Raw genomic sequence first — 25,455 nt, 5'->3', positions numbered from 1 at the left:
TTAGCTCCATCAGGCCCACGTTAGACTTGTGATCTCCAAAGCCGTAAGAAAAATTTGTATTGTTTTAACCACAAAGGATGTGGCAATTTGTTGCAACAGCAACTGGAAACAAATACTGATCAGTTTTTATTTGTCTGTTTTTTTTTTCTCACTAGATTCAGGTTATGCATTTTGGGGAAGGACACCCTAGAAGTGATTTTGTGTCCTTCTCAGTGTATTGAGTCAAGTGAGTCATGGTAAGGGTTTGTTTCGATATTGATGATGTTAACTGTTCATTTGGATAGTTGGTTCCCAATAAGTTTTTCAATATTTTAAAGTTACTGTTTTTTTCTCTTTGTAATTAATAACTAATTTATGAATAGATATTTTATGACCAAAAGAATATGCTGTCTCTCTTCAAAATTGGGCCCACCAATATTGCATCTACCAGTCATTCTTTCCTGAATTAAGTCACACTATGAATACTGTCAAATGATAATTTTCTATCATTAGTAATATATTTATTGGTTTGTATTCTACTCTAAGAGAGAAGGTTTTTTTGTGATCTATCTATCATCTATCTATAGATCTATCATTTTCAGTAGGACTAATATTTTTATTTTATTCATTGGGTTGTAATCCACTACTGTTACGTGCTCTAATGTTCACATTGTTCAGATTTGGCCAGTGGAAGCCCACTCAAGCTGGTTATATTGTGTCCCTTTGAAATGCCCTCATAGTTGTAAACATATTCTTATGTTTTGGCAAAAAAATGATCTAGGTTTTTTTTTTTCTGCCTCAGCAAGGAAATTCGCTATTTTTCTATGGAGTTCTAGTTCCTTTTAGTGGAGAGTATTAATTATGTGTATTGCTACTGGATAGTCATTCCTCCTAGGGCTGCTCAACAGATAGACCTTGGAAACACACACACACACACACACACATACAATTCACACACATATCTATATCTTTTTTTTTTTGAGACAGAGTCTCACTCTGTCGCCCAGGCAGGAGTTCAGTGGCACAATCTCGGCTCACGGCAACCTCCACCTTCTGAGTTCAAACAATTCTTCTGCCTCAGCCTCCTGAGTAGCTGGGACTACAGGTGCATGCCACCACACCAAGGTAATTTTTTGTATTTTTAGTAGAAGCGGGGTTTCACCATGTTGGCCAGGATGGTCTTGATCTCCTGACCTTGTCATCTGCCCGCCTCAGCCTCCCAAAGTGCTGGGATTACAGGCATTAGCCACCGTGCCCAGCCACACATATCTCTATCTTTACCTGTGTCTGTAAAAGTGTGAATGCATACTCCTGTGTCCATTTTCAATTTCAAACCTAGGGTTCTTCACAGCCTTCCTTTGTTCCATATTTGTATCTCCTATCACTGGTGGTAAGAGATCTGCCTCTTATCATCATCATGTATAGATTCCTTTGCTGAATTCCACAGTACATGGAAAGTAGATTATAAAATTAGTAACCAATACTTCTTTGAAATCAAATCTAATAGCTATAGTTCAGGAATTGTTTGCAATTACTTTTAACTTCTCACTTAGAATAAATATTCAAAGTATTGTGTTCAGTTCTTTCCCACCTACCCCAACCTTTCAATGACGATAATTCCATTCATTTTGAAACACAGTTTGATTTCCTGGTTTCTGTTTGCATTCTCTTTTGGTTCAGCCTCTTCTTTGCACCTCAACTGCCTTAAATTGATCTTGACTGTTTCCCTTTTTTGTAGAGGATGTAAAACAACATGGTGCTAAATGTTCAATTACTTGCTTGATGTCATAACCAGTCATTCAAATGGCAAACTAGGAAAAAATCTTTTAGTTCAGATCTAGAAGTCTTCTCAACTGACTGTAAACTATATACATAGAGTTTATAGTTTACTCTAGCCACTCATCTTTGTTTTGTTTCCATTAAATATTAATTAGTTTGGTTTGTGGGGCCCTGACTTAGGAGTATACTCCACCACTCTTTTCGTATTATTCTTCTGATAGTCATCATTGTATTCTCCATGATGTGCTGTATTCTCTCAAGGATCTTAACTGCATGTTTACAGCCATCAACATCTCACTCACTTATAATGACCAATAAATAAATAAATAAGAAAGAAAATTCTTCAATGGACCTGATGCCATGACTTATGAATTTCACACAAAGACAAATCAGTCACGATGGGGACACAGAGTCATGCTAATGCCAAAGATTTGGTTAACCTCTTATAAATGAGAGGCTGACCAAAAAGGGACATTATTAAAAATAATAATGGGAGGCGATTATGCTGAGGTGACTCCAGTGCTTTGGGTTCCTTTGTGAGCAATCACAGCCCAACTCAATCTGAACATTAAAACAAGACTTAAGCTTAACCAATCAGAAACTACCACTCTAACCTCTAACTGAGGACTTCTCACTGTAGCCAATTAATATGGTTTGGCTGTGTCCCTACTCAAATCTCAACTTGAACTGTAGTTCTCATAAACCTCATGTGTTGTGGAAGAGACCTAGTGAAAGGTAATTGAATCATGGGGGTGATTCCCTCCATGTTGCTCTTGTGATAGTGAGTGAGTTCTCACAACATCTGATGGTTTCATAAAGGGCTTTTACCCCCTTTGCTTGGCACTCCTCCTCCTGCTGCCATGTGAAGAAGGACGTGTTTGCTTCCCCTTCTGCCACAGTTATAAGTTGTCTGAGGCCTGCCCAACTATGTGGAAGTGTGATTCAATTAAACCACTGTCCTTTATAAATTACCTAGCCTTGGGCAGTACTTTATAACAGCCTGAGAATGGACTAACACACCAATGAAGTGTATTTTTTGGCTTGCTTCCACAAACACCTTATAAAAGTTTTTCCCTTGTGCCTCCTTAGTAGAGCACTGAACTGCTTGAAGTCTGTGCTAATATTAAAAAACCCTTAATATTTTATGGTAAAAACACCAAAATCTGTTAGAAAAACAGGCAAAAGACATGAACACACAACTTTTTAAATGGCATACAGTAGGCCCTTAAACATATATAAATGTATCAATAACTCTTCATTAGTGGTATATATGGTTTGTTTTTCCCCTAGTTCATCATTTGTCTTTTGATGTTGCTTATCATGTTTATTGTCATACAGAGTGTTTAATATAATTGATTTTAATTTACTCAGGTTTTCTGTTGCATTTTGATACTGATCCATTAGAAATCCTTTTCCTATAGTCATGTTATAGAAGGATTCATTCATGTTTTCTTCTAGTACATTTAAGTTTCTATTATTTTTTATTTAATCTGTGATCTATTTGGAGTTTATTGTTCTTTGTGGTATGAACTATGAAACCAATTGCATTTCTGTCTAAATAACTATCATTTGTCCCAACAGTATTGATTTAAAAATTCATATTTGCCTCAGTTATTTGCGATACCACATTATCACATAATGAATTTTCTTGTATATTTAGGTTTATTGGTGGACTTTCTATTCTAATTTACTGATCTATTTGTATGCATATGTCAGTACCATGTGCTTGGTCTGCCCCTGCCCCTGCCTGGCAGACCATCTAATAATCTGCTTCTATTCCTATGTCAGAAACATACTTATACTATATTTTAAGATCACCATAGCTTTACATAACTTTACTTTCTAAGTGTATACTCATAAAGGGATATTAATAATAACAAAGCATTTAATAATCAATAATTCATGCTCATTTCTGTTTTTTCTTTTCTTTCTTTCTTTTTTTTGAGACAAGGTCTCACTTTTTTGCCCTGGCTGGAGTGCAGTGGCACAATAATGGCTCACTGCGCTCTTGGGCTCAAGCAATCCTCTTGCCTTGGGTTGCCAGACTACTGGGATTGCAGGCATTAGCTACCATGCCTGACAAAGATTCATGCTCAGTGTGCATTCTCCCACAAATAAAACCTCTTTTCCCGTTATTGCATGTTTTTACTTGTTATCCTTTCTTTGAGTGAAGTCTCACCTATATTATCTTCTGTTTTTGTTTCCTCAAGTTGATGATCCTTTCTCCTGTAATGTCTCTCCTTTTACCTTTTATTCATTCAAATCTTACTATACCTGTAAGATAAAACTGAACTTATATCTACATTATAAACACATTGGAATATCAAGCATTCACTATACTTTCTATAAGTTGATCTTTTCTGACTTTTACCATCTATAAAATACAATTTAATTGTTGATAGTATGTTGCTTAGTATTAATGACTATTACGAGCAATATACTATAATCTTTTTGAACAAAAACAGGATGAGCTTTTTGAAATGAGGGGCCATACAATAAATGCCCTCTATCATTGCCCCCAAGAGTTAAACTGTAAAAGTACTAAGTATATAATAGGTATTCTAAACATATTCTTATAGACAAATCCTTAGCAAATAAGCTTCATTTTGCCTTATTTCTAGAATTAGGTGACATACGGAAAAATAAAATTTACTCAGAACAATAAGCAAATATATAGACAATCAATCTTTCAATTTTCTGGTCACAGATTGGCATTTATGCTTATTTTAAATAATAGATCAGGGATAATAAGATGATAAGTCAGCAGAAAATCATTAAAGCATGAACAATAGATGATTTGTATAAGCTAGGTGTAAATGTCATCTAAAAACCAAATGATCTTTAATAACATTTGAACAATCAAATACCTCTTGTTCGTTTTACTGTAGGAGAGAGAAAATGTGAGACATTGCATATAGTTTGTTTCCCCCTCCAATTATTATTCTAAAATGTGGAGTTTTTAATTAACAGTAATTAGTAATTATTCTATGGAGAAAAACATTAATCAATACATTAAATTTGAGTAGTCTAAAGTATGGAACTGCATTTAATTAATGTAAATATGCTATTTAATACATAACTCAAATATGTCCTCTTTTTTATGTTTAAATATGAAAAGAGACAAATCAGAAGTAGAATTCTAAGAAAAATTTATTTCATTTTCTTTTCTTCTTTTTTTTATTAGGTGGGGGGGGTTATGTTGGTGTCTATTGGAAACTCCAAATTATTATCCAAGTTATGCAAAATAACATTTCAATTTCAGGAACAGTTTGTTTTTGCATTTATGTGGTATTTTCTCACAAAAAAACCTCAGCCCCATGGAGACATTTTATTATTTCACAGAATGTTCTCAAAAAATCTGAAAGTGCTGTCCTACTATTCACAGGATATGCTATACTGGACTAGAAGGAAACACTTCATTTCAAGTGGATGATTTGGACCAGCACATTTTAATTTCCTTTCTCTAAAATTTTCATGGGAAATGACAAAACCTATGAGGTTATTCTTCAAAACATAATGCAGAAGGGATTGAATAAAGGAAAATATTGCCAAGTCTGTGGGATGATAAACTCAATGGAAAAGTCCACCTGGAAATAAGTTTAATAGAATTGTCAAAGATACCTCAAGTTAGACTGCCAGACACTGGAACTGAAGGATGACCATTACAAAGAGAGGTAGGAGGGGGTTAGGTATGTGTCAGCTCCAAGACGGAAATATGAATGTGGAGTGAATTTCAGTACCAGAAGCCCTGCTGCAATCTATTCTCTCGATAGAGGCACAGAGAGCCCTGTGAAAGGGGTTACTACTGAGACAGGCTCTCCACAAGATCAGATATGCCCATTAGAGAGGAGAGTTTTGCCCCCAAACTAACTCCCAACTATCAAAATTAATCCCCACAGCAATGATGGTGCATTACATCAGCACACTGTTCCCTGAGGATTTTTTCTCCATACGGCAGTGCTTCACAGAAAAACACAGTTCCTGATTATCAATATGAGAATGCAGAAAATATAATCCTTCCTCTTCCCTCTTCATGTAAGACTAATTTTTTAAACTACACCCTTAAAAACTCTAAAAGGACTATCTTTATTATAATGAGGGTCCAAGAACACACTTCCTTCTGAAAGAATAAGCAAAGAGAAAGTTATTTGGCATATATATATATATATATATATGTATATTCTAAAGAAGGCAGTTTATATGAAGATGAACAACCAAATACTAACCCCTTAAAGAAACCAAAAACTAAAAAATAGATTTCACAACTATGCAATATATCCAGTATCCCCTAAATCTGTCAAAAAATAAACAAATAAACAAAATAGAAAAGGAACACACTGATAAACAAGAGAAAGTTTCTAAAAATATCCCTTTTTATAATCTCAACGAGGTCAAAAGTGTCAATCCATTAAAAATTCTGATAGGAGGCCAGGTGAGGTGACTCAAGCCTGTAATCCTAGCACTTTGGGAGGCCGAGGTGGGCGGATCACGAGGTCAGGAGTTCAAGACCATCCTGACCAACATGGTGAAACCCTGTCTCTACTAAAAATACAAAAAAATTAGAAGGGCGTGGTGGTGGGCGCCTGTAGTCCCAGCTACTCGGGAGGCTGAGGCAGGAGAATGGCTTGAACCCGGGAGGTGGAGCTTGCAGTGAGCCAAGATGGTGCCACTGCACTCCAGCCTGGGGGACAGAGCCAGACTCCGTCTCAAAAAAATAAAAAACAAAACAAAACAAAAAAATTCTGATAGGAAATAATAATAAAGATTAAAATAGTTAAATTTTTAAAAATCACTTAATGTGGCTCATGCCTGTAATCCCAGCACTTTGGGAGGCTGAGTTGGGCAGGTCACCTGAGGTCAGGAGTTCAAGACCAGACTGGCCAACATGCCGAAACCCCGTCTTTACTAAAAATACAAAAATTAGCAGGGCATGGTGGCGCATGCCTGTAATCCCAGCTACTCCGGAGGCTGAGGCAGGAGAATCTCTTGGACTTGGGAGGCGGAGTTTGCAGTGAGCCAAGATCCCACCACTGCACTCCAGCCTGGGTGACAGAGAGAGACTCCATCTCAAAAATAAATAAACAAATATTTAAAAATATTAAAATATTTAATATTTTAATGGGAGCTATTAAGTAGCAGAAAAGAGTAAAATTGATTCAGTGAAGTAAAAGTTTATCTCAAGAAATCCGCTAAAAACTGAAACAGGCCAGTAAGATTTCTGATGACGAAAAGAAAAGGAAATGTGAAGATCACTCATCATTGACCTAGTATATGTATAATATGAATGCAGAAGGTAAAGGGATCACATGAAGTAATGCCAACAATCAAATAGAAAGTAGAAACCTTTTGGATCAAAAGGGCCCACTAGGTCCTAAGGAAAGGCTTTGCTAATTTGAGTCAAAGCTGTCACCCTACTTTAAATAAGACTGTGATATTGTGATTTATAATAAGAAACATGTATTTGGTTTTTGTCCCATTTGTGGCCCAGAGCTCCTGAAACTCTTGGAATTTCCTAAGTGATAAAAGTGATAAAGATAAAAGGAGAATTGTTAAGTTCTTCATAACAAGACCCTTTTAATTGACCTAAGTTTATGTTAATGAGGCCATTTATGGAAAGCCCCCAAAGATGGTTAGCTGGTTGAGAGGCAAGCAACTATGTGATTAGGTGGTTGGAACCTTCATCCCCATTCCACACTCACCTCGGGGAGAGAAGAATGGCTAGAGATTGATTGAACCACCAATGGCCAATGGTGTAATTGATCATGCCTACTTAATGAAGCCTCCATATAAACCCCAAAGGATGAGCTTTGAGAGTTTCCAGGTTGGTGAAAACATGGAGGTCATGAAAGGATGGTGCACCTGAGAAAGCATGAAAGTTCTCTTCAAGATACCTATGCATCTCTCCTGGCTGGCTGTTCCTCAGTTGTACCCTTTTATAGTAAACTGGTAATCTAGTGAATAAACTGTTTTCCAGACCTCTGGGAGCCATACTTGCAAATTATTGTGCCTGGGGAGGGGTTTATGAGAACCTCCAATTTATAGCCAGTCAATCAGAAGCACAGGTGACAACTTAGACTTGTGACTGACATTGGAAATAGAAGCCAGTCTTCTAAGACTGAGTTCTTAACCTGCCTGTGGGGTCTGTGCTAACTCTGGTTAGTTTTAGAATTTAATTAAACCGTAGGACACCCAGTTGGTGTTTGCCAGAGGATTAAGTTGAATTTTTTAGAAAAAGCTCACACATTTGGTATCAGAAGTGAAGTAGTGAGAGTAATAGTTGATCAGAGAAGAAATAAGAAATTTTCCTTTCAGATACCAAAGCAAATAAGAAGGCCAGGATAATGTGCTGAAATGCTGATTTGTATTCTGTTTTCCATGTATTTTTTCCTTTCCTTTTTCACATTAATTTGTTTACCTTTGCCTCAGGCTGGTCTGTGTAGTGAGGCCTGAAGCAGAAATTATCTGGGAAAACCAAAACAAAATAAGCAAAGTATATCAAACAAATGAAAATGTATCTTGTTAGTTTGTTAAGAACATGCTTGATTGAGAAAATTATGTTCAAGGACCCCATAGAAGAAGGGAAGACAGGCAAGTGCTTATGAAGGGTGCATTGGGAAGTGAAATAAATAAAGAGGTAGTGGGAACTGTGTCATGATATATGTAGCTACTAAAATTAATGGAAGTGGAAAATTAGGAATCCGCATTAACATGAGCCAGAGGGGTAAAGTTAAAGCGAGAAGCCCATGCATTAAGAATGTAATTTATGAACAAAGAAAAAGTATTGGCATGCACATAATTTGACACACAATTGAAATTTTAAAACCCAAACCAAACGAACCTCACTTCTTTTAAGCCAAAAGCATACCATAAATTATTATAAATTGTAAATTTACTTAAGCAAATTCAATGCCTTTTTTTTTTTTTTTTTTTTTTGAGACGGAGTCTCACTATCTCCTGGGTTCAAGCGATTCTCCTGCCTCAGCCCCCTGAGTAGCCCCTCAGTACAGGCGGGTGCCTCCATGCCCGGCTAATTTTTTGTAGTTTTAGTAGAGACAGGGTTTTGCCATGTTGGCAAGGCTGGTCTTAAACTCCTGACCTTAGGTGATCCACCCACCTCGGCCTCCCAAAGAGCTGGAATTACAGGCGTGAGCCACTGCACCTGGCCTCAGTGTCGTCGTCTTCTCCTTTTCCTTCCCCTTCTTCTTCATTTTTTCTTTTTTTTTTCTTTTCTTTTTTCTGGATACAGAGTCTCGCTCGATCGCCCAGGCTGGAGTGGAGTGGCGCCATCTTGGCTCACTGCAAGCTCCGCCTCCCGCGTTCTCGCCATTTTCCTGCCTCAGTCTCCGGAGTAGCTGGGACTACAGGCGCCCGCCACCACGCCTGGCTAATTTTTTTGTTTTTTTAGTAGAAACGGGGTTTCACCGTGTTAGCCAGAATGGTCTCAATCTCCTGACCTCGTGATCCACCTCAGCTTCCCAAAGTGCTGGGATTACAGGCGTGAGCCACCGAAACCGGACAATGCCTTCTTCTTAATTTCCAGTCTTGTTGGCTAATATCAGGCAAGTTTTTCTGCTGAAATTGTTCGCTGAAGTCACACATGCATCCCTTAATGCATTTCATTTTATTTTCTTCCTAGAGAAAGAACAAAGTTTAACATTACAGCTGTGTCCTGTTCTTTAAGGTATTTCTTGTTCAATGATGAGTGAAACATTTTTCAATACCTTGTAGTTATAATTATTATACCCTCTTCCTAAGACTAACACTTGTTTAACTTGTCTGACTAGTTCAGAGTCCATAACAGCCTTCTATCTAACCAAGAGCTCTTCCACTGGCATTTTATAAAGTCTCTCTACTTCAAATCTAGATTTGTAACATTGTCTCAGCGGATTTTCCCAGCCCTCACCTTCTTTAGAAGTTATTTTTAGTTGCTAGTTGCAGAGCTTGCCTTAGCTCCTTTCGATTGGTTTTAATTTTTAATTTTTTGTATGCTTCTTTATTTAGCAGCCAACTTTGTCCTCTACAGTATAGCATACAGACCAGTTTCTGGTGGTACCGGATTCTCATTCTCACTCACACTCATCACAGCTTCACCAGGGACCATATACATTGCACACTTTGTAGAAAGAAAATTCAAAGTACGGGTCCAGGCAATTATCTGAAAATGCATAGACATAAATGTTTCTGGACAGAGAGATATATTTTGACGTAAATAGCTTCTGGAGGAAGAGTTGATGAGAAGTGTGTCTTTCAATGTTTAATCACTTCTTGATGAATTCTACTATTTCTGCAGTCAGATAAACTTATCTATTTCTTTTCCATAGATGCAAACATGAAGTATTGGTAAACATCTGTATTACAATGATCTATATATTACAATGATCCTTTAGACGTTTAAAGTACATTTTTATTCATGGTCAAATAATGCCATCACAGATTGATCTTAATAATTAAACATATATTGAGGTTTTAGTATTAATGAAATGCTATACTGTTTTTCAAAAGATATTATGTTCAATTTTAACCACAATCCTAGAAATAATATATTATCCTTATATTACATTTGATACTTAAAATGGTTGGGGCATTTTTCCAAGATGGTGCTTACATCCTTTAAGAGGCACTCATCAGATGAAGAATTTAAAACTTCATCTTATGGCTCTAAAGACAGTATTCTTAACTACTTACTGTGTTTACCATACCCACTCGATAGAAAAAAAATGTAATCTTGAATTTATATTAAAGATTGCTTTGTTTAGTAGGCAAATCTCTTATTTTTTATATGTGATAGTCAGCTTTAACATTTCTAAGTTTTTTTACATTTTCAATAGAGAAGAATTTTATGATACTGTATAAGTATCATTTAAAAAATTTTAAGAATATTTTGTTTTGTTCGTGTATTATGATATTTTTTCCAGAAAAAGAAAGACTGTAACATTAAATGTACACTTCAATATTTAGCTGCAACCCTGTTTCAGAAATTTTAGAATGTAGAAGGCAGTGTTTACAGCAATATAATACTGTACATATAAAATCAAAATAAAAGAGTAATGATCAGGCTTATAACACATTTCTAAAATCCAGACACTGACAGACTCTCTCCTTCACCAAACTTTAGTCCTCTGAGCCCTCTTCTTAATGATGTCTCGAACTTGAATTCATTCTTGATAGGCCCGCATAGCTTAGTTGTAGTTAAGAATCTTGTTCCAAAAATAGAAGGAAATTCTCCCTAGCTAATGCCACGAGGCCAGTAACATCATTATATGAAAACTAGAAAAGGGCATGATGAAAAAAGAAATCTACAGGTCAATATCACTGATAAACACAGATGCAACTATCCTCAACAAAATATGAGCAATCCAAATCCAACAGCATATCAAAAAGATAATACACCATAATTAAGTGGGCTTTATACTAGACATGTAAGGAGAGTTCCACATCTGCAAACCAATAAATGTGATACATCATATAAACAGAATGAAAGACAAAACCATATAGTTACCTCAATAGATGCAGAAAAAGTATTTGATAGAATTCATCATCCCTTCATGATAAAAACTCTCAACAAACTAGGCATAGAAGGCGCAAATCTTAGAATAACTAAGGCTATATTCAACAAGCCCACAGCCAACACCATGCTGAATAGGGAAAAGTCAAGAGCATTCTTGGAAAGAAGAAACAAGACAAGGATGCTCACTTTCATCATTACAATTCAGCATAGTACTGGAAGTCCTAGCTAGAGCAATTAGGTAAGAAAAATACAAAAATAAAAGGGATCTAAATTGGAAAAGTGGAAGTCAAATTATTCCTGTTTGCTAATGACATGATTTTATATTTGAAAAAACCTAAAGACTCCACCAAATTCTTTTGAATTTGATAAATTAGTAAAATGGCAGGTAGCAAAATCAAAATCAGTAGTGTTTCTACACACCACTAATGATTTACAAGAAAAAAAAAACATCAAAAATTGGGCAAAGGATATGAACAAACACTTCTCAAACGAAGACATTTATGGAGCCAACAAATATGAAAAAAAGCTCATCACTTGTCATTAGAGGAATGCAAATCAAAACCACAATGACATACCATCTCAGGCCAGTTAGAATGGCAATCACTAAAAAGTCAGGAAACAAAAGTTGCTGGAGAGGCGGTGGAGAAATAGGAATGCATTTACACTGTTGGTGGGAGTGTAAATTTGTTCAACCATTGTGGAAGACAGTGTGGCAATTCCTCAAGGATCTAGAACTAGAAATACCATTTGACCCAGCAATTCCATTACTGGGTATATACCCAAAGGATTAGAAATCATTCTTCTATAAAGACACATGCACACGTATGTTTATTGCAGCACTGTTCACAATTGCAAAGACTTGGAATCAACCCAAATGCCCATCAATGATAGACTGAATAAAGAAAATGTGGCACATATACACCATGGAATACTATGCAGCTGTAAAAAAGGATGAGTTCATGTCCTTGGCAGCAACATGGATGAAGCTGGAAACCATCATTCTCAGCAAACTAACAAAGGGACAGAAAACCAAACACCACATATTCTCACTCATAAGTGAGAGTTGCACAATGGGAGGGAAACATCACATACTGGCCTGTTGGGGAGTGGGGGGCTAGGGGAGGGATAGCAGTAGGAGGAATACCTAATGTAGATGACGGGTTCATGGGTGCAGCAAACCACTGTGGCACGTGTATACCTATGTAACAAACCTGCACAGTTTGCACATGTATCCCAGAACTTAAGGTATAATTTAAAAAGTGTTTTCTATATACACACACATATTTTAGATGCTAATGGTGCCATACAAAGATCATTAGACAATTTTTATGATGTTCCATTTAGAAAATATTAATATTTTTATAATTCTTGAACTGTCATTAATGAGCATTCAAATTATACGAACACAAAATGTTTTACCAATCCAAATCTTACCTCATACAAAGCAAAGAACTATTCAAAAATTATATTATGACTTACTCTATGTATAAGCCTATAAATCAGACTGGCATATTTTATTCATGTCTGTGTTTGTTACTATGGTACTCAAATATAATTGTATTATAAATACTAATAGGACTTATGAATACATACATCATATGTCTGCATATTTAGGTAATATGTCTCTATATTATATCACAATCAGATAAAGTCATATTTTCTTAGAATGAATTCTTTTATCATTTGCTTACTTTGTTTCAAGTTTAGGGATTCAATTACAATCAGTCTTTAAATGCATGGCTTTCCTTAGGGACCAACACTAAATTCCTATTAGGCAAAATTCTTTTTTTTTTTTTTTTTTTTTGAGATGGCGTCTCACTCTGTCACCCAAGCTGGAGTGCAGTGTCACAATCTCGGCTCACTGCAACCTCTGCTTCCTGGGTTCAAGCGATTCTCCTACCTCAGCCTCCCGAGTAGCTGGGATTACAGGCACCTGCCATCACGCCCAGCTAATTTTTGTATTTTTAGTAGAGATGGGGTTTCACCGTGTTAGCCAGGATGGTCTTGACCTCCTGACCTTGTGATCTGCCCACCTCGGCCTCCCAAAGTGCCGGGATTACAGGCGTGAGCCACTGTACCCAACCCCCTATTAGGTAAAATTCTAATGACTAAATACGTCAAGAATTATATAATTATGTTTATATTTCAAAGTTTTTTTTGACATTATTGTTAGGTATTGAGAAGGAAATTTTCACCAAGATGCTCTGCAGTCTTCATAGCCAAATCTTATTTATCCACCATGATTAGTTCATAGATCTCATTTTAATCTGTTTCATACTCTTACGGTTTTAAAAGGACCAAATAGCAGCATTTTCTGATTTCACTTTACAACAGGGTCTATTCCCTTCAAGCTCTCTGTTAATAAGCAATGAAATGACTGAGAAGTGAACAATGGAAAGGCCAGAAATAAAGGTAACATATAATCTCAAAACTTGTTCTATCATTGATGGGCATTTGGGTTGGTTCCAAGTCTTTGCTATTATAAACAGTGCTTCAATAAACATACGTGTGCATGTGTCTTTATAGTAGAATGTTTTATAATCCTTTGGGTATATACCCGGTAATGGAATTGCTGGGTCAAATGGTATTTCTGGTTCTAGATCCTTGAGGAATCGCCACACTGTCTTGCACAGTAGTTGAACTAATTTACACTCCCACAAATGTGTAAAAGCGTCCCTATTTCTCCGTAGCCTTGCCAGCATCTATTTTTTCCTGACTTTAATAATCACCTTTCTGACTGGCATGAGATGGTATCTCATTGTGGTTTTGATTTGCATTTCTCTAATGACCAGTGACGATGAGCTTTTTTTCACGTTTGTTGCCACATAAATGTTCTGTTTTGAGAACCATCTGTTTATATCCTTCTCCCACTTTTTGATGGTGTTGTTTGTTTTTTTCTTGTAAATTTTGTTAAGTTCCTTGTAGATTACAGATATTTGACCTTTGTCAGATGGATAGATGGCAAACATTTTCTCCCATTCTGTAGGTTGCCTGTTCACTCTGATAATAGTTTCTTTTACACCATGGAATATTATACAGCCATAAAAAATAATGAGATAATGTCCTTTGCAGGGACATAGATGAAGCTGGGAGCCATCATACTCAGCAAACTAACACAGGAATAGAAAACCAAACACCGCATGTTCTCACTCATAAGTGGGAGTTGAACAATGAGAACACATGGACACAGGTAGGGGAACATCACACACCAGGGCCTGTCTGAGGGGGTGGGAGGCAAGGGACGGGAGAGCATTAGGACAAATACCTAATGTATGTGGGGTTTAAAACCTAGATGACATGTTGATAGGTGCAGCGAACCACCGTGGCACATGTATACCTATGTAACAAAACTACACTTTCTGCACATGTATCCTGGAACTTAAAATAAAAAAATAAAAAACAAGCAACAAAAGAAGGTCTGATAATGATTAGCTTTCTAGAAGCACCCGGATTTTTAGGGCAGAAACGTTAATAACTGTTAAAATAAAGGAGAAGCTATTATGAAAAAAATCTCAAAACTGGAAAACAAAGTTGACAAGATATCCCCAAAGCTCTAACAGTGATGTATTTTTCCTTTCATAAGAGGAAAGCCTGCCTTCTTTGCAAAGCATTTGAAATGTATTTTACTTGATGGTGAAAGCAGAGATAATTTTGTAAAATTATATGTTTAGAGTTCAAAGGGACATTTCGGATAATCAGTGCCAATGTCTTGCCTACAAAGATAAGAAAATTCAGATTCAACATGGTTATGTTGCCCAAGGTAATTATTGGAGTCACTCAATGGACTGCTTCTTCCATTGATTTTTGGAACACGTGTCATTGACTGTTCCTTTACAGATGTCTTTATCATGTTGCTTCTCTCGTTACTTGTGTTTTTTCTTTCCTCTTTAAGTCTTCCTATTCATTCTTTCCACCAAACATATTAATGTCACATCATATACAAAAATAAATTTTGTAGAGTTTTGTAATCCTGTTTTTAAAATAGTACTTTTCTTGATATTATATAAATATGATAAATGTTGTTGTTAAAAGTGGGAAAATGGCAAAAAATCAAACGTGAAGTATTTGCTATTGTTCATAGATTTATTATTTAGCTATGTTAACTATATCCCATCTCCACAATTAGACCAATGCTTATATTAGGAAGGAAACTTATATGTGAAACCAAAGTGCACCTTCGATTATGATTGATTATATAATTGATGAACAACTTGTAGGCATTCATACATTTTAGTGACTCATTAATTTATTAGAAAACTTTTTTACCTCTGAAAAATCTATGCTCCATTAATGTACATTTGAAAACACTACTTAGAACAAATATTTAACACAAAAATATATTTACCATTCTTTCTAGCTAAAATAAAAACAGTGAAATCCTAAAATAAAAGGACAATGGAAAATTGAGCTGTAGCTAAATATTTAAATTATCTTAGACTCATGACTTGAAAAGTGTCTTAGAAATAATCTAGTTCAATATCCTACTTCTACTTCAATATTGCAATTAAGGTATTCCAATTCAGTGTTTAGCCTCTACATGACACTCAGCAGATTAAAATAAAAATCTGACTACCTTTTCATTATGTATTTTGCATTCATTGTAGATTTGCTGTCTGGAGAGATATATGAAATTTAAAGATGGCAATCCATTCCCTTTCCATCATGCTTCTTTTTCTACAGGTAAGCATTTTTCATTTCTCTAACTTTCCAACTCTTCTCCCATATCCTAATATTCCAAAGCTTTATCATTCTATTTATATATCTTTGCACACACTTTTTTTTATTTCAATTTGATCCTTAAATTGCGAAGTTCAAACTAAGCATAATGCATTAGGTACATTCTTACTTAGAGCAATGTGTGGGCAGCACTGGATTTTTCTGGGCATGCATTTGTCGCAAGGCAACTTAACTTCAAATTAACTCTTATTAGAGACATATACTTTTATGACTAATAGTCTTCTTATAATCACGCCATCTTCCAGTGTATACTTACATGATTTATTTACTTTTTAAATCTGAAAATAGAATATTATACTTTTTCTAGACACGATGAAATGAAAACAAGACATATGATTTATCCTAAAAGAATTGATGAGCCAGTAGGGGGCACACAGGAAACATCTAGGAAACACTACACTGTGAAATATTCACTTAACAAATGAATGAACCAAGTATATTGCAAAGGAGAATTAAATAGATACCTTAATAGAGAGATAAATAACATGGTATAGCAGAAAAAGGAAAAGAGAGTTTTATTTCCACTTAAAATTTCAAGAAAGTTTTTATTGCATAAGAAATTTTACTAAGTTTGGAAGGAAAAAATATAGAAGCATTGTATTGCATTATCGTTTTTGGTTTATTTGTTTTTCTCTCTTATTTGATCATGTTTATTTTATAGTAGAGACCTAACCTAATATTTAATGTCTTTAATACCAAATATAGTGCCTGGCCTAGTGCAGTTATCATATTCATGTTGAATTAATGAGTAAATGATGGATATTATTGGAAAAAGATACAAGGTTAGAAAAATGTTAGTAATAAAATGACATGGTAGATTCTTTGTCTACTGTAATTTTAATGCAGGTTTCATGAGGACCTTGGTTTTCAAAAAAGACCATCAAAAGGTCAGTTAATGCCAACATAATGGCAGTTGTGTTTGCCATGGTAAGAATGTTACTGTGTGGAGGTAGGAGATGATCTTAAAGACAGGTGTGACATGATAGGCATCGTCTTCTATGAATATGCTACTTAGTAAGGAAAAGGATACACTTGAAAATTTAAATAGAGTGGGAAGATGAGATCAGAAACTATTGTAATCATGAAGACAGAATGTAAAGGGTCAGAATTAGGGCAATATCACAAGACATTTGTAAAACGTTTTATTAGATATAATTCACATCATAAAGATTCAGATTACAGATTTCCTGGATGACTTTTTAGTTGAAATGGTAGGAAAACAGAAGTTTAGAAATCTACCCTGTGTATCTGAGAAGACTAATGTGACTCAAGAAAGTCCTGATGTTCAATACCCTATTTAGTGTATTAAATGCAATGAATTTTTCTAAATAATTCTTGTATTACATTTATATGTACTCAAAGGTAAGGTATTTCTTTTCCTGTGTTCCTGGTCATCAGTTTATTTATTTATTAATTTAGGAAAACATTTATTTAGTCACTCATTTAAACTGTATGTTTTAAACCGTTGTAGACTATAACACCACAGTGGGGTACCAGACAGCTATATTCTACATAAAATTGTTTTCAAAGTTTCCTGATGTCAATTTATCTTCCAAAGAAACCCAGAAGAGGGGGAACTATTGAATTTCTATCCTGTTAACAATAACTTTCACTAGGTTTTTCTCAAATCCAATGCCTACAAATTGCCCAGACTCTCTTCTGAGCTATCCAACTATATCCCAAATCCCCAATAAAACAATAATTTGAATAAATATGCTATTGGATATAGTGTATATTTATAAACTATGATAGTATCAAACAGGCTTACAATTTTTGTTGCTTGTTAATGCAGTTTTTGAATTCTTTAACTTATATGATATAAAGAGAAGCGATTTCTGTAGAATTTCATTCTCCCAAAAATGTATCTTATGACACACTGAATGAAAAGCAATAAACACACTGTTAAGCAGAAAATTTCTATCATTTATTTGTTTTCTCTTTTGTCTCAGAAGAAAGTCAAAATATTCGGTTGCTACATTAACAGCTTATTACAACATCAGAGAGCAAAACAATCTAGAGATTTATTAGCACATACTAAAATCAGAGAAGTGTTTGTTTCATTTTGTGATTCAACCAAATGAAAGTCCATCATAGGTTTGTCACAAAATCTGCGCTTATAATGTTAGTATGCTCATAATAGTCAGTAAACACTGAGTAATAGAATAAGTCTAGTGACAAACTTTTACTGTTAGAGCCAAAGTGGAAAAATATCTTAGAAATTAATTTCAGTGAGTGTAATTTCTAGTAGCCTTTGCACATAAATTGAAAAAAAAAGCTCTTGGATTGTCTGAAATCCTTCAGTTTTACATGTGACCATTAGAAACAACAGTAAAGTACATATTTCAGGTATATTACTAAACTAGCAAGAATGATAATCTTTCTACAGACATATTTATTATGAGGCATAAACCGAGGGCTCAGTGCACCTCAATGTGAGCTTACATAAATGGATCATACTACATCTAGTATTAAGAAACTTACTTTTTTTCATTTAATATTGTGGCTATAGCTCTGTTTTTATTTATCATAATGTATCACAGTTTATTGAACAGACTGTTTCCATATATTTCATTATAATCCATGATGTTGTGAATCTCTTTCTATACACATATATACACACACACACAAGTTAAACTGCCAAAGCAAAATGTATGCATTTTTCATTTGCATAGACAATCCTAAGTCCCTTTCAAAAAAGATGGACAATTTCACACTCTTACCAAAACTGTGTGATGATATGCATTTTTTCACACACTATCAACAGTAGATATAATCAATATTTTTCCTTTTCTCCTATGATGATTGAAAAATGATATATGCCTCAAATTCTTCATGTTGATTCTTATATATTATAGCATTTTCACTGTTTAGTTGAGCGTTTTCTTTTAATTACATATATTTTTTAATTTTTAATTTTAACTTTTGTGAATACATATTAAGTGTATACGTTTATGGGATACATGAGATGTTTTGATACAGGTGTACAATGTGTAATAATCACATAATGTGCAATGAGGTGCCCATCCCCTCAAGCATTTATCCTTTGTGTTACAAGCAATCCAGTTATAATCTTCTAGTTATTTTTAAATGTACAATTAAGTTATTATTGGCTGTATTGCCCCTGTTGTGCTATCAAATACTAGGTGTTGTTCATTGTGCCTGTTATTTTGTACCTATTAACCATCTCCACTTCCTCCCCACCCACCCGACTACCTTTCCCAGCCTCTGGTAACCCTCCTTCTGCTCTTTATCTCTATAGGTTCAATTGCTTTGATTTTTAGATCCCACAAGTATGTGATGACATACGATGTTTGTCTTTCTGTGTCTGGCTTATTTCACTTTGTAGAAAGACGTCCAGTTCCATTCGTGTTGTTGCAAATGACAGTATCTCATTCTTTTGTATGGCTGAATAGTACTCCATTGTTTATAAGTACCAAATTTTCTTTATTCATTTATCTATTGATGGGCACTGAGGTTGCTTCCAAAGTTTGCCTATTATGAACAGTGCTGCAACAAACATGGGAGTGCGGATATCTCTTTGATATACTAATTTCCTTCCATTTGGGTATATACCTAGGAATAGGATTGCTGGAGCATATGGTAGCTCCATTTTTAGTTTTCTGAGGGACCTTCTAATTATATTTTTTAATTGAAATTTGGCCAATATATGGGAAAATTGGTCATTTCTTATCTTATATCAAGCCATATTAGCTCATACTGGTTTAAATGTAGTTTTAGAGTGTTTGATGTTATTACATCATATTACTATTATTTTGTATAATGTTTAAGACAATGCACTTTTAGTGTGACATATCAGGACTCGAATCTCATTTTTAATGTTAGGCATATTCTGTATTCTTTTCTAGATCATATTAATAAAAAGTCTTGGCTTTATCTTTGAAGGCTTATTCAATTTCTTTTATACTTATTAGTCTAGCCAGGTTTTCTACTTCTAGATAAATTCTTATGCTTTACATATTGCTAAGAATTAATGTGCTATATCTAGATTTTTAAAATGTATTTATATATAATTGCTTTATGCCCACTAAATTCATTCATTTATTCATTCACATTCCTGGTAATATTTGATATTTATATCTTTACTAAATTTTCTAAATTATCTTTGCTAGCCCAAATAAGGTTGTATTTAAACTATTTTAAAGATCAAACCTATACTTTTATTTTAAATTCTATTAATTTTGGCTTATTATTTATTTTACCTGAGAACATCTTTGACTATATTTTATAAATTGGGTAAAATTCTATCTGCCTTTGATTTCTAAATTATGCTAGCTTATTTTAAAAAATTAATTATAAGTGAATTTATAAGTGAACATACTTTTGGACTATCCTTTTGTTATTTTACTGTGGATTTATTGCATTTTGTTAAGTAATGTGCTATGTAGGATTTTTAAGTTTTTGAAACTCACTGGGATTTCTTGTGTTGCCTAATATATTTGTTAATCATATGCTATTTTTCTTTACTCATGTATTTAATACTTGGTTTGTTATTCTTTGTGAGAGGCTTTTTGAAGTCAATCAGAATTTATAAAAAATTTTAAATTTTCTCTTGTGCTTCTAATATTTTTGTGCTTTATAAAGTTCATTGCTAAATTTTTTAATGTAAAATATGCTCATTATTTTTCTATTTCTTGGGTGGATTTAAACTTTTATTAACATAAAATACTTCTCTTTTTTATTTAAAGCATTTTCTTAAATTTTATATTCATTGATATATTAAATTATATTTAACATTCCTCTTTTTTATTCTTTCCTTCCCATAAATTACCCCCAGTATTGTTTTGTCTGTAATATTATTGTATATTTTTGATTAATTAAATGTACATTTTTAGAAATAGTTAGATATAATTTTGTTTTTCTTTTATTTGTCCCCAAAATGTGTCATGTATTTCACAAGATCTTTTTGATTTTCTTTTCTGTTTTCATCAATTTATCATCTACTAATTTTACCAGAATTTTTTGGGATATAGTTCAAACTTCATATTGGACCACTAGTTTTTTCCTGGTTTAGGTTGTTAGGTTTAAAATAATTAAATAATTCCCCTGCAGACATTATATTTTAGCAGCTATTAAAATCTTTATGACAAAGATTTTCTGTTTTTTTTCTTTCTATTTATTTTTGGATTCTGACACTTGACAAAAATACATCTAAATTTGTCTCATTAAAATATACTGAGTACTTTTGGTTTTGTTTTTCTGTATCATTTTTTTTCTGATGAGAGACCTCTGAGCCTTTTCAATCTGAAAACTGCCTTCCTACAACTCAGGGAAATTTATTCAACTGTGTCTTTATCTTTCTCTATCCATTTATTCTGTACTCTCATTTTATAAATTTCTTTTATATGGATCTTGAAACCTGTATATACATCTCATCATTTTTCTTAATTTCTCTCTCATTCAATCACTTTGCCATTGGCTTAGCATTCAGGCAGAAAATCTCAGTCAGACATTCTGGTTTAAGCCAATCTTCAGCATGTTTATTTTGTTTCCCTTTAAAATAAATTGTTTTAATTTCTTTAAAGAAGGAAACCTTTCCTTTCTGTCAGATGTTCATTTCTGTTGAGGCTATTGAACATGTAGTTTCTTTAAACTCAGCTACTTTCATGTGGCCCGTTTGTAGGGCTTCCTCTTTACGTGAAACCTTTACTTTTCTGAAACGTATGTTCATTCAATGTTTTTTCTTCCCGAATATATTTGATTATTGATATTTCCTTGTTATTGAACCTGTGTTCTTGTTATGGCTAAAAACTCTGAGTGATTATAAATAAGGGAGAGTGTTTATCTTCCCACTACAGGAGTTCTCTATCCAACTGGCTGGAGTTATGGTGGCACCTTGTCTGAAGTCTTATTTAGAGTCACTGCTTCAGTATGGGAGGCTGAGTCAGATGCATTTATTTTCTTTGTGTTTCTGCCTCTGTAGTCCCTGTAGTGGTCTGGAGTTAGCTTTACTCCTGTAAATCTTCATCCTTAGTTGCTGAGTAGGATCTCTCTCTAAGCAGATACTTTACTCTGTTTAGAAAATGTTTGAGGGAGGTTGAGAGTCAAGACTGCCTATGCTGCCTAGCTTCTCAGAATAAAGATCTTAACTGTGGTAAAGATGGCCCTCAGTCCTTGCAGATACTCTTTTGCTCTGCATAATTCACTCTCATTTGAGAGTATTTCTACAGGCTTCCCTGATAAGGCTTTATTTGTAGTTTGCTCTGGTCTTTATTGTCAAGTAAACATACCATGCCTACCTCCTAATTTTCCAATAATTTCTTAAAATATAAAATCTGCTGCTGGGAAACTCTGGTTTTCCCTAAGATTATGAGTTTACACTTTAAAAACATGTAAAACCCACTGTATCATTTCAAGGACTTCTTGGATAATGGAAAGAAGAGGTAGACAATTCTGACCATTGGCTCTTAACTTAAAAAATAAATATTATTATATATGCATTCTCTAATTAATAATATGCTTTTCTTAAACCTCTTGTATTGTTATCTTCTATATTTTTATGTTTATCTTGATATATTTATCTCTTATTTAAACAACTATAACAGTAAATTGAAGCCAATTTTATTTCATATTTTTTATTATATACTATGGTAAGGATTTGGGGGACCTTGAATGTAAGATAATAATAGTATAATATAAATAACAATTAACCTTAGATTCAAGTAGAACTATTTTAAGTTCTGGTTTTGACAGCTATTAGCTCTGTGACCTTGAAGTATTTGTTTAATGCCCCTAAACCTCTGTGGCTCCAGATGCAGACTAAGAATAATAATAATGAATCTATTGAGTTATTGGGTTGTGTTGTCTGAAGTCTTACTTAGAGTCACGGCTTCAGTATGGGAGGCTGAGTCAGAGGTGTTTCTTTTCTTTGTGTTTCTGCTTTAGTCCTTACAGCAGTATGGCATTAGCTCTGAGGATTAAATAGGATAATGCATGTGAAGCATGTCAAACACTGTTTGACAACTGGCAAATAGTCGGAAAATGCAAGCTTATCATTATTAACCTTAGTAATGATGTAATAAATACTTATTAAATTTAAAATACTTTAAAATAATGCTTTTTGTATTCTAACTTCAAAAATGTTTTAGATACATTGATGAGTATAAGCATTTCCAAGTCATAACAAAGATATAATTGAGATGAGATATCATACGTTTTTAGTGGGCCTGGTCTAAATTGTATTTTGTTGCTTCAGAATAACTCTCTGCAGCATGAGAAGTGGAAGAAGGGGTATAGTTTTGGTAATGTTAGTTTAGAGTGGCAGTAGTTTATGCTGGAACCAGAATACATGGAATGTTTGTCAGGACATTCCAGAAGTTTCTGAACATGGGTGTCTAAGGAGTCATATAGAGCCAATAGGACTGACTTAGAAAAGAGACGAGATCAGAAGTCCTACTGTCAGTATTATTATTCTTTTCTATATTTCTGTTACTTTAAAGAAATTTTGTGAAGAAGAGATAATAATTTCTCAAATTCTACAGGATTAATACAGGAAGATAGTTATATAGGTATAGATAGATGGATGGATAGATAGATAGATATCCAAATGCAAAACTAGCATCTCCTAGAATTTTGTATGGCTATATAACAAAAACTACTCTGTTTTTAGAAAACAGCATCAGAATAATATAGCTATTGGTTTTAGATTTGAATCTTCTTTGTGTACTAAACTCTGATGTCTGGGTTTCAACCATATTTTCTACAAGTCGGGAATGGTGCTATCTCATAGAGATGTTGTTAAGTGAATTAAATACAAGTTCTCAAAGCATCACACACTTTTTAAAGCTGAAGTTTGCCCATGTTCTTAAAAGTCTCCATGAAGTTGGGCACCTTTGATGCTGAAGTTACCTTTCTGGTTCTTCCTCTGCTCCCCATTCAGCCTCCACTGTATTTTCTCAGGCTCTCTCACCTCCCGCTGAGACAACTGGGCAGACCTGATGATGATCCTCGATCTTTATTCTTATTTCTTCCTCAAATTGCTGCCAGAATTATCTTTCTGAAATGGAGCTGGTAATTTAAATAGTAACATGTATCCCAAATCCTCCTTTTAGTTTTATCTCCCACCACCATGCATTCTCCATGTGAGCTGCACTGGATTTTAAAGCATTTATGTGAATGCTCCAGGTAGTTTCACCATGTCCGTGTTTTTTATGCAATCTATTCTCTTGGAATTAGCTATTTTTCCTTCTTAGTTTGACAGAAGTCTATTTATCCTTATGGATGTTCTGATATTCCTTTACTCTCAGTTTGTGGAAGGTATTTGCACACAGGGCTATAGCCTATTCCACTGGCTCTCTCTTGTTTGTTGCACTGCATATTTACACTTTCAGGGCAGACATTCTATCACTTGAGTTTTGCATTTCACATGCTTAGTACAATACTTAGTTTAACATATGGGGTTTTGAATGACTTGAATTGAATAGTTCTAGAAATCAGAGAACTCTTTTTGAATTGTATTGAAAAGCATTTTCTTGTTAATTGTGAAATTCATAATAATTCCCCTTCTCTGTATATTGTGGTTGAAGTTTATCTGGTTGCATTTGCCTTAGAGCTGAACAATATATATTAATGTTATTCCAAATTTAGTGGAAAATATGCCCACGTTCATATTTAACACTAGCATTCTTCATATCTCAGTGACACCTTTATTCTTTCTTATATGGTATATCGGTTCTAAAACAAAGTGTGAATAATAACATTTGGGAAGTCACATTCTGGTTCTTTATTAGGAAAGAGTGTTAAACTGGTGAGAATAGGAAGGCTTTTGTTTGTAGCTGCTATCTTTCACAATGCAATTATCTAACATCAATCACTTGGCTAATAGGATGGTAGCTTTCAATCATTAACTTTCCTTGAAAGGAAATGACTTCATAAGAACTGCAGAGATAATTAGAAGCAAGAAGTCTACTTAGATATTAGAGAAAGGACAAATTTGAAGAATTTCAGAATGTTTGTTAAATTCTCCTTTAGATTCACACAGCCTATTCATTGTTCTTAACAATAATTCTTTTGAAGGACATCAGGATATTGGTAAAGTTATACAATAACTTTTGGAGGTTATTGCAATGCACCTCTTTATTTGTGTAATAGTTTGTGTGTGTGTGTGAGTGTGTTTTGCACCTAAGTGGCTAAACAGAGGTTTCAAAACATGTTTTTCTATGGAAGAAGGAAATGATGAAAAACTAAATGAAGCAAAACAGATATATTTGCCTGGCTTTTTGAAACGCAGACAGCAGAATGTCTTTTCTCCCTTTCCCTTCCTGTCCTTCTTGTCACCAGGATATAGTGCAGTGCTGTGATCATAACTCACTGCAGCATCAAACTCCTGGGCTCGAGCAATCCTCTGGCCTCAGCCTCCTCAGTAGGTGAGACTTCAGAGCCCAGCTCTGTACATGTGTGCCATCATGCCCAGCTATGAATTTCACTATCAATTA

The 25,455-nt window shown here is 34.4% G+C and overlaps 1 long non-coding RNA gene across 2 annotated transcripts in view; it reads right to left on the bottom strand.

Annotated features, from left to right (window-relative positions):
• Window positions 1-25,455, bottom strand: part of LOC117979392 (uncharacterized) — a 269,408-nt gene that overhangs the window by 1,493 nt on the left and 242,460 nt on the right. The window contains exons 3-4 of one of the 2 annotated variants that reach the window (XR_008624511.2): window positions 8,873-9,390; window positions 3,938-4,032 (exon numbers count right to left, since the gene is read on the bottom strand). This is a non-coding gene — a long non-coding RNA (uncharacterized LOC117979392). Of the gene's footprint in view, window positions 1-3,937; window positions 4,033-8,711; window positions 9,391-25,455 lie in introns of those variants that run through there. The other variant, XR_004670175.2, reaches the window with a different exon arrangement.

Source organism: Pan paniscus, chromosome 13 (genome assembly GCF_029289425.2).
Source record: "Pan paniscus chromosome 13, NHGRI_mPanPan1-v2.0_pri, whole genome shotgun sequence".
In the NCBI taxonomy this organism is placed as follows: domain Eukaryota; kingdom Metazoa; phylum Chordata; class Mammalia; order Primates; family Hominidae; genus Pan; species Pan paniscus.
The sequence above is the reverse complement of the archived record's forward strand: the minus strand, read 5'-3'. Positions and strand labels throughout refer to the sequence as shown.